General features: G+C 46.7%; 1 long non-coding RNA gene across 1 annotated transcript; it reads left to right on the plus strand.

Annotated features, from left to right (window-relative positions):
* The first annotated feature begins 2934 nt into the window (after positions 1–2934).
* LOC146702484 (uncharacterized) lies at positions 2935–4423 on the plus strand. The gene is made up of 3 exons (XR_014921839.1): positions 2935–3011; positions 4098–4190; positions 4330–4423. It is a non-coding gene; the product is annotated as an uncharacterized LOC146702484 (long non-coding RNA).
* Positions 4424–8516: the final 4093 nt, after the last annotated feature.

Here is an 8516-nt window from a genome sequence, read left to right on the forward strand (position 1 = left end):
TCGGCAACATCGACTTACAAACACCAGGCAGGATTGTGTGTGCCCCCGCACAAACACACGAACAGGTTCTCTCTCCCCTGGATTAGTAAATAGGAAAATAACAGAGGGATACGTATAGGCAGGGGGTTTGCAGTGTAACTGCCAGCAGCACTACAGACATACACAACTAAATAATGAAGCCCCATTTATTATTACTGCACATGGAACAAGCTGAGAGCTGTTTGAAGTGCTCTGGCTTCCCCTTCATCTTCCCTCCCTGTGATTCCATCCATCTCCATCTCTTAGTCACTCTCTCTCGCCTCTTGTTCTGTCGTCTTCCTTCTTTTCAGCATCTTTTGGATGAGCTTATGTGTGCGGAGAACAGCCTGCTTCTTTAAGAAGTGCACATGCTTAGAGACGAACCAAAGTGTCCTGAGATAACTTCTTTCAGCCATGCAGGGAAACTGGGTCAGTGCTGGAGATAAAGTAGGAGTAGCAGCCAGGGAACGAGCCGAAACACAGTTACGCACAAAAATAAAAGCAAATGATATAATGGCAACATTGTCTACACTAGACAGACATGCACTCACCAGCCATTTTATTAGGTATACCCGTTTAACAGAACAAATATCAAATCAGCCAATCGCAGCTCGGAGCATTTAGGCGTGTAGACGCAGTCACGACAACCTCCTGAAGTTGAAAGCGAGCATCAGAATGTGAGGAGGGACTTTGCATGTTGCTGAGGAGTATTTCAGAAAGTACTGATCTGCCGTTCTCTCACACCTCATAGAGAATGTGTGAACGGCTGTGTCGTGGCTCAAGAGTTGGGAGTTCGCCTTGTAATCGGAAGGTTGCCGGTTCGAGCCCCGGCTTGGACAGTCTCGGTCGTTGTGTCCTTGGGCAAGACGCTTCACCCGTTGCCTACTGGTGGTGGTCAGAGGGCCCGGTGGCGCCAGTGTCCGGCAGCCTCGCCTCTGTCAGTGCGCCCCAGGGTGGCTGTGGCTACAATGTAGCTGCCATCACCAGTGTGTGACTGTGTGTGTAAATGGGTGGATGACTGGATATGTAAAGCGCTTTGGGGTCCTTAGGGACTAGTAAAGCGCTATATAAATACAGGCCATTACCATTTACTTTGTTGATGCCATCGCTGGGCTGAAGCCATCAATAAAACAGAATTATTAAAAGTTTAGAAATTAGACAAAAGACAGCCGCTCACCTGTCTGTGTGAACACTGCCGTGCTGTGAGACAGGAGTGCTAACCACAGCACCGCTGTGCCTCCTTACCTTCAGGAGCTTGGAGATGGGTTTGGTCCTACCCACGAGAACTGGGACCGTAATAATAAAACTAATGTTGGCAGGCTTCACGGCTGTGTTGATCCCATCATGAACTGATCTCCAGTTCCTCCTGCCAAGAAAATCCTGCTTTCAGGCATGTCTCTGTCAAAACCACTGTAGTGGGAAATTATTCTACTGCCCAAAGACCAAGTAATGATATTTTGGTGAGGGGCTGGCTGAATTCCACAATTTTTCAAAGACTAGATCTTTATCCAGGATTTTCCACATGAAGGTCCCGTAAACAGAGTTTGGAAGTATATTTGCAGCACTCACTACTATTACAGTATTAAGGTTTACTGTTCATTTAACCCTTTCATGCACAGTGGTCATTGCAGCTATTCAAAGGTTCTTGTATTTGTGTCAGTGTTGATGGTATACTGGCACAGAAACCACTACACACTGATGTGTCCCTTCATACCTAATTTATAAGACAAAGCATATGTTGTCCAACTAAGTGGACATTTAAAAAATGAAGTTCAAAAATCTTTTTTTCATGTCTAAAGACACCTGTCGGATTTAGGTTGTCATAATTCAATTCAATTCATTTCAATAAAACTTTATTGATCCCAAAGGTTGGCCCCGAACAAAACTGGGTATGAAAGGCTTAAAGAACTTGCTCCCAGTCAGTACATTAGGATGTCTTGTTTCTTCAGGTTTGATTGGTCCACTGACTGAGATGAAACATGAACTGTGCCTTATCTACACTAACTAGCAGAAAAAGCTGTGATTGTTGTGACTGGCTGTCGTTTTCTTTCTTTCCTCATCCCCTTCTTTCTCCTCAGCCTTCCTCTCAGTTTGAGCACTTTTCCTCTTCAGTGTTCATCACTTCAAGCTCATATTTTTATTCTTTGTTTTTTTGTTTTGAGTCCTGTGCAGCTTTTTGGCCAGTGAATGACAGCATCCCCCGAGCTCCTAACAGACGCTCACACACTGCTCTGTCCATGTGAATTTTTAAAACATCCCTCTCTTGCCAAACTTCATTTACTCCCAGAAGAGGCAGCAGATAAAAATAGCTCATTTTGAAGGATCGTCCTCGGTGCTGCTGGCTACTCACGCTGAAACTCGTTTATTTACTGGAAACAAGACAGTAGAGGCTGGGATTTAATCAAAGCCACAAAAAACAAGTCAAAAAGCCAAGTATGGACTAACTGCACCCAGGGGACAACATGTCCACCGTGAGGTTGTTTAGAATATGTTGTCACACAGTGACGTTGAACACCCGCTCACTTCACCTCACGTCTGGCTCCTGCTTCATCCCAGCGCTCGTGCATCACAGCTAGAACGAAGTCTCAGATCTTCTCTCCCAGCGACTACAACAGAAGGCAATGATGCTTCAGGGTTTACAACAACACACACTCTAAGAAATGATACATTGATGTTGCTAGCATTATGTAAACGTTTTATGTTAAAATTAATGTCACAATTGATTTTTAACTCTAAACACAAGGATATTGTTTTGATTTTAATTAATAACACAATATTTCAATACAACAAAATGCAGTACATTAAATTCAACGTAAAAAGTTCATTTAAAATGAACAGCACTTTAATTTGAAGAGGATTGTCTTAACAGGCTCTCCGTACTTCTCAGTTTGCACATGTGCAGTGTGGAAGTTTGAACAACTGCCATTTTCAACCGAAACTTGCATCATGCTCAGAAGCCTGGATAAAATCCATTGCCATTTGAGGATTATTTGGTAAGTACAACCATTTAAGGATGACATATTTGGTTAATGTGTACTAAATGATAAACATCCGACATTTTCGGGAGTACTTCTGTATGTTTTATTTTAAAACAAATGATGTCTGGTAATTTTTTTTTTTTAGCATTCTAGCTTGTATGCCTCTCACAGGTGTTATTAGTCAGGCATTTAACAAATATTATTGGGCCCACTTCGGTGTAATTTCCCAAAATGTTTTACGATTCATGTTAAGCTGCAACTTGCCTACTAAGAACTGCAGCTTTAAAATTACTCCCAACATCTACCGCGCATGCTCCCTGGTGTCAGTAATGAGCACCAGGAGCGCCAGCGATCCGATCCGTTTGAAGAATGAAATATATGTATAGTGTATTTTAGAAACATGCATCAAATAAGTTGCTACATTGTTTGAAGGAATTCTACCCCGTGTTGATATCTGGTTTAATGTTAATATCCGTGATTAAAGTGTAAGACATGCATTTATCTTGTGTCATTAAAATGCAGCATTATGTGTAATACAGCTATATGTAATGCATTTAACTCCTTGTATCAGTTCCATTGATTATCAAAGTGACAATTTGTGTGTTCCCCCTTCATTTTATGTTGGTCAGCTAGTTCTGTCTGTCAGTAGATGCAACAAAAGTGGCTCAGATGTGATTGTGGTTACTGTTATCTTTTATTGTAACTCTTGTTATCGTAATAAATACCAGAAAATATTGTGATAGGATTTTGAATCCATATTGCCGAGTTCTAATCTTCTATTTCATTTTAACATTTTTAGGGGTACAATTAATAATTATATTGTTGAACAGTCTAGAATTGATTAAAGCAAAAGTGAAAGCTTTCATGTATTGTCAAAAATGAAAAGCTTCTAGTTTTGTGTTCATATATTTGTTGATCTGACTCAGAAGAATCAGTGCCTAACCAATCATTAACCTCACTGAATGTCACTAATGTGAGTTGTCAAACATTGTTTAATTACTCATCGCTAATCACTCATCTGTTAATATTTTTGACTTTGGTTTGGGAAGAGGTGGAAAAGAACCAAAATCTTGTCTCACATTGAGTTCTTATCTCCACCAGAATATCAGCATTGATGTTCGACGGGAATGCGTCCTAAAAACTATCTGTGTCTACTTAAATAAAAAGCCAGATGACCTGTTCAAGGAATTCTTGGTAAGTTAGAAAAGGGGAAAGATCAGTTTGTTTGTTTGTTTGTTTTTTTTAATTTGGGATAGTAAATTGAAGGTGGGCTCATTTGTTCATATGTATCTATATGCAAGTAACTTTTTCCCCCCTTTGTTTTCATTTTAAGGATATGGATCTTAGTGCAAGAAGAGAAACGGAGCAGCTGACTTTAGGAGTCTGTGTTGTCAGACATGAAGGAGCAGACTCTGCAGATACACCTGAGGACATTGGTGTCATCATAGAAGGATACACTGTGCTGAAAGCTCTTAGTGATGTGGCAAAGGGGTGTGCCCTCCTGCTTGGACTAATCTACAGTCTAAATCTGAGGTACCCAAAGCACCTGAAATACATATTTGAATTTCTTCAGAAGGTGCTGATGGAGTTGGATGGGAACAACCTATCCATGAATGTGCAAGTTCTGAAAAACAAACTGCTTGAGTGAAACAGCCTGCACTGAACTATAGAGGACACTGAACTGGTTACAAGATTCTCAAACCCATCTCCTTGCACTTTATAAACTGTTCAGTTTGAATTCTGCAAGAACTTCTGCAAGGCCTCATACTTTTTGGCATGCTTTGTTCATGTTGAACTTTTACCACCATCCAGCTACATTGAACAAGACTGCTCCTAAGTTTGGACTTCATTTTAAGTTTTGGGGAAAAAAAAGGTTTTTTAAATATGGACAAAAATGCCACTAAAGTCATTTCTACTTGTTGTTTATAGGACTGTATTGTGAGTTTTCCATTGTACCCGAAGCAAGTTTAAATTAAGTCATGTTAATGTTAAAAATGTTGGAATCACAACACTTTCCAGTTTTAATAACTTGATTTTAACATTCTGCATTATGTCTTCCTGTACTTAATATGCACGTGCATATATGTGAAGATATTTTTGTTTAGGAAAAAGGCATTGATCTAGAATTTTGAACAGCTCAAAGTTTGCTTCAGCACATTTTGTCACGGAAAAGAGGGACCCAGGCGCGGTTCTTGCTCACAGAAACACAGTGCGTTTATTTACAGTGAAACAGACAAGTCCAACAATCCATTCAAAAGTGCAATTTTCCAATCGTGCTCGTCCCTTGCTCCCAGTGCATTCCGTGTAGTAACTCCCTTAGTGTGTGTGCTCCCCAACTCGCTTCTCCGCTCGCCCCTCCTGGAGGAAGAAGGAAAATCCAGCGTTAGCCACACGCTAGCCGAATAACACACTCACACTGCTCGCACAGACTATACCAGTTCGGAGTAATAATCCCACGTCGACTGTCGCCGTGAGTCCAGGTTAAATACCCCTTTCTAGCCTGGAGGAATGATTACCAACCACTGGTCAGGTAATCAGCTGCAGGTGGGCCGGCAACAGCGAAGAGGGACTCCCAATGACGACAGTCGCCAGGACACGCCTCTCCCACGGCGCGCACTTCCGTAAACAACCCCGAGGGCCAGGGAGGGAGAAGCAAACACATATACAGAAAACATAAACACAAGCAGGGTCGTCCGGAAAGGGCCGTCCGACCGTGACAGTACCCCCCCTCTAATGGGAGCCTCCGGGCGACCTGGCAAACTTGTCCGGATGCCGGCGGCGGAATTCTCTCACCATGCGATGATCGAGAATGGCAGACCGCGGCACCCAAGAACGTTCTTCCGGACCGTACCCCTCCCAATCCACCAAAAACTGAAAGCCCCTACCGCGGCGCCGGGCATCCATTATGCGAGTAATGGAATACGCCGGGGCGCCGTCGATAATCCGGGCGGGTGGCGGGGGCCCAGGGGGCGGGCACAAAGGGCTGGTCCGGACGGGCCTAACCTGAGAAACATGGAAGACGTTATGTACCTTCATAGCAGGCGGAAGGGCCAGCCGGACCGTCACCGGGTTCAGGACCTCCTGGATGGCAAAGGGGCCAAGAGACCGAGGGGCCAGTTTCTTGGACTCAGTCCGAAGAGGGATGTGCTTGCTGGAGAGCCACACCCGCTGGCCGACCTGATAATCCGGAGCAGGAGTGCGACGGCGATCCGCCAATGCCTTGTTCCGCTCGGCCGTTCTCAGGAGTGCTGCGCGCGTGGCCCGCCAGACCCGACGACAGCGCCTAAGGTGGTGCTGGACCGAGGGAACCGCCAGCTCTCCCTCAGAGATGGAGAGGAGAGGGGGTTGATACCCCAGCGACGCCTCGAAGGGCGAGAGTCCAGTCGCTGATGACGTGCTGGCGTTGTGGGCATACTCCACCCAGGCCAACTGCTCGCTCCAGGTCGCTTGGTTCGAGGATGCGACGCAACGCAACATGGCCTCCAGCTCCTGATTGGCCCTTTCGGTCTGACCATTAGTTTGGGGGTGGAACCCGGAGGACAAACTGACCTGAGCTCCCAATTCTGCACAGAACTTCTTCCAAACCCGCGAGGTGAACTGAAGGCCACGGTCGGAAACGATGTCCTGGGGTATGCCGTGGAGCCGAAACACATGCTGCGTCAGTAACTGGGCCGTCTCCAAGGCAGAAGGGAGCTTGGGCAGAGCAATGAAGTGGGCAGCCTTGGAAAAACGGTCAATAATGGTTAGAATGGAGGTGTTACCTGCAGAGGGAGGCAAGCCGGTGACGAAGTCCAGGGCGATGTGCGACCATGGGCGTTTTGGAGTGGGTAACGGTCGCAGGAGGCTAGAAGCAGGCGAGTTGGTGGTTTTGTTCCGTGCGCACACCGGGCATGCCGCAACATAGTTCTGGACATCGAGAACAAGAGAGGGCCACCAAAACAAACGTCGTAGAAAGGAGACAGTGCGATTTTTACCTGGGTGGCACGAAAACTTGGCAGTATGTGCCCAGTGAATGACCTGACTACGCGCTGTGGCCGGAACATATAGTCTCCCTTTCGGGCCCGTGCCAGGGTCGGGCTCCTGTCGCTGGGTGTCCCTGACCACCTTTTCAATCTCCCATGTTAGTGCACCCACAATGCAGGTGGGGGGCAGGATGGGTTTTTCCTTCTCGTCCTCATCGGTCACGGGTGCGAACTGGCGCGACAACGCGTCTGGCTTAGTGTTCCTAGAACCGGGCCTGTAAGTAATGGAGAAGTGAAAACGAGTAAAAAATAAGGCCCACCTGGCTTGTCGGGCGTTGAGGCGCTTGGCTGCCTGGAGATACGCCAGATTTTTGTGGTCCGTCCACACCACGAAAGGCTGCTCAGTGCCCTCCAGCCAATGTCGCCATTCCTCAAGGGCCCACTTGATGGCGAGCAACTCCCGGTCGCCCACGTCGTAATTTCTCTCGGCCTGAGACAACCTGCGGGAGAAGAACGCACAGGGATGCAACTTTCCGTCGATCCGTTGGGAGAGAACCGCCCCCACGCCCAAATCGGACGCGTCCACCTCGACGACGAAAGGCCGGCCGAGGTCCGCCTGGACGAGGACCGGAGCCGAGGAAAACAGGTGCTTGAGCCGATCAAACGCTTGCTGGGCTGCGGAGGCCCACTGGAAAGACAACTTAGGAGAAGTTAGGTTGGTTAGAGGAAGGGCTACCTTGCTGAAATCCCTGATAAAGCGGCGGTAGAAATTGGCGAAGCCCAGGAACCTCTGCACCTCCTTGCGGGTCTTGGGAATAGGCCATTCCACTACGGCTTTGACTTTGGCCGGGTCAGCTCGCAAACGCCCCTGTTCCACAATGAAACCCAGAAAAGAAACAGTTTCCACATGGAACTCACATTTCTCCGCTTTCACAAAAAGGCGGTTCTCCAATAGGCGCCGTAGAACCAGACGTACATGGTTGATGTGCTCAGTCTGCGACCTGGAAAAAATCAGAATGTCATCCAGATACACGAAGACAAAATGGTTAATAAAGTCCCTGAGCACATCATTAATCAGGGCCTGGAAGACTGCGGGGGCGTTAGTGAGACCGAAGGGCATCACTAAGTATTCGAAGTGCCCCAGGTGGGTGTTGAAAGCCGTCTTCCACTCGTCACCCTTGCGGATGCGAACCAGATGATAGGCACTCCGAAGATCCAGTTTGGTGAACAGGACTGCCCCCTGTAATAGTTCGAATGCCGAGGCCAGCAGGGGGAGTGGATATTTATTCCTAACAGTGATCTTGTTCAGCCCTCGAAAGTCAATGCAGGGACGCAGGCTCTTATCTTTCTTCTTTACAAAGAAGAATCCTGCTGCTAAAGGCGAAGTAGATGGGCGAATAATACCTGCGACCAGAGACTCCGTTATGTAGCATTCCATGGCCTCGCGTTCCGGTTTAGACAGACTGTAGAGCCGACTTGCTGGCAGGGGAGCGCCTGGGAGTAGGTCGATTCCACAGTCGTAAGGCCGATGTGGAGGCAAAGACAACGCCTTACTTTT

The sequence above is a fragment of the Copadichromis virginalis genome, linkage group LG8, assembly GCF_057382275.1.
Source record: "Copadichromis virginalis isolate Kocher_CV1m ecotype Utaka linkage group LG8, C_Virginalis_male_GT1.1, whole genome shotgun sequence".
NCBI classification, from domain to species: Eukaryota; Metazoa; Chordata; class Actinopteri; order Cichliformes; family Cichlidae; genus Copadichromis; species Copadichromis virginalis.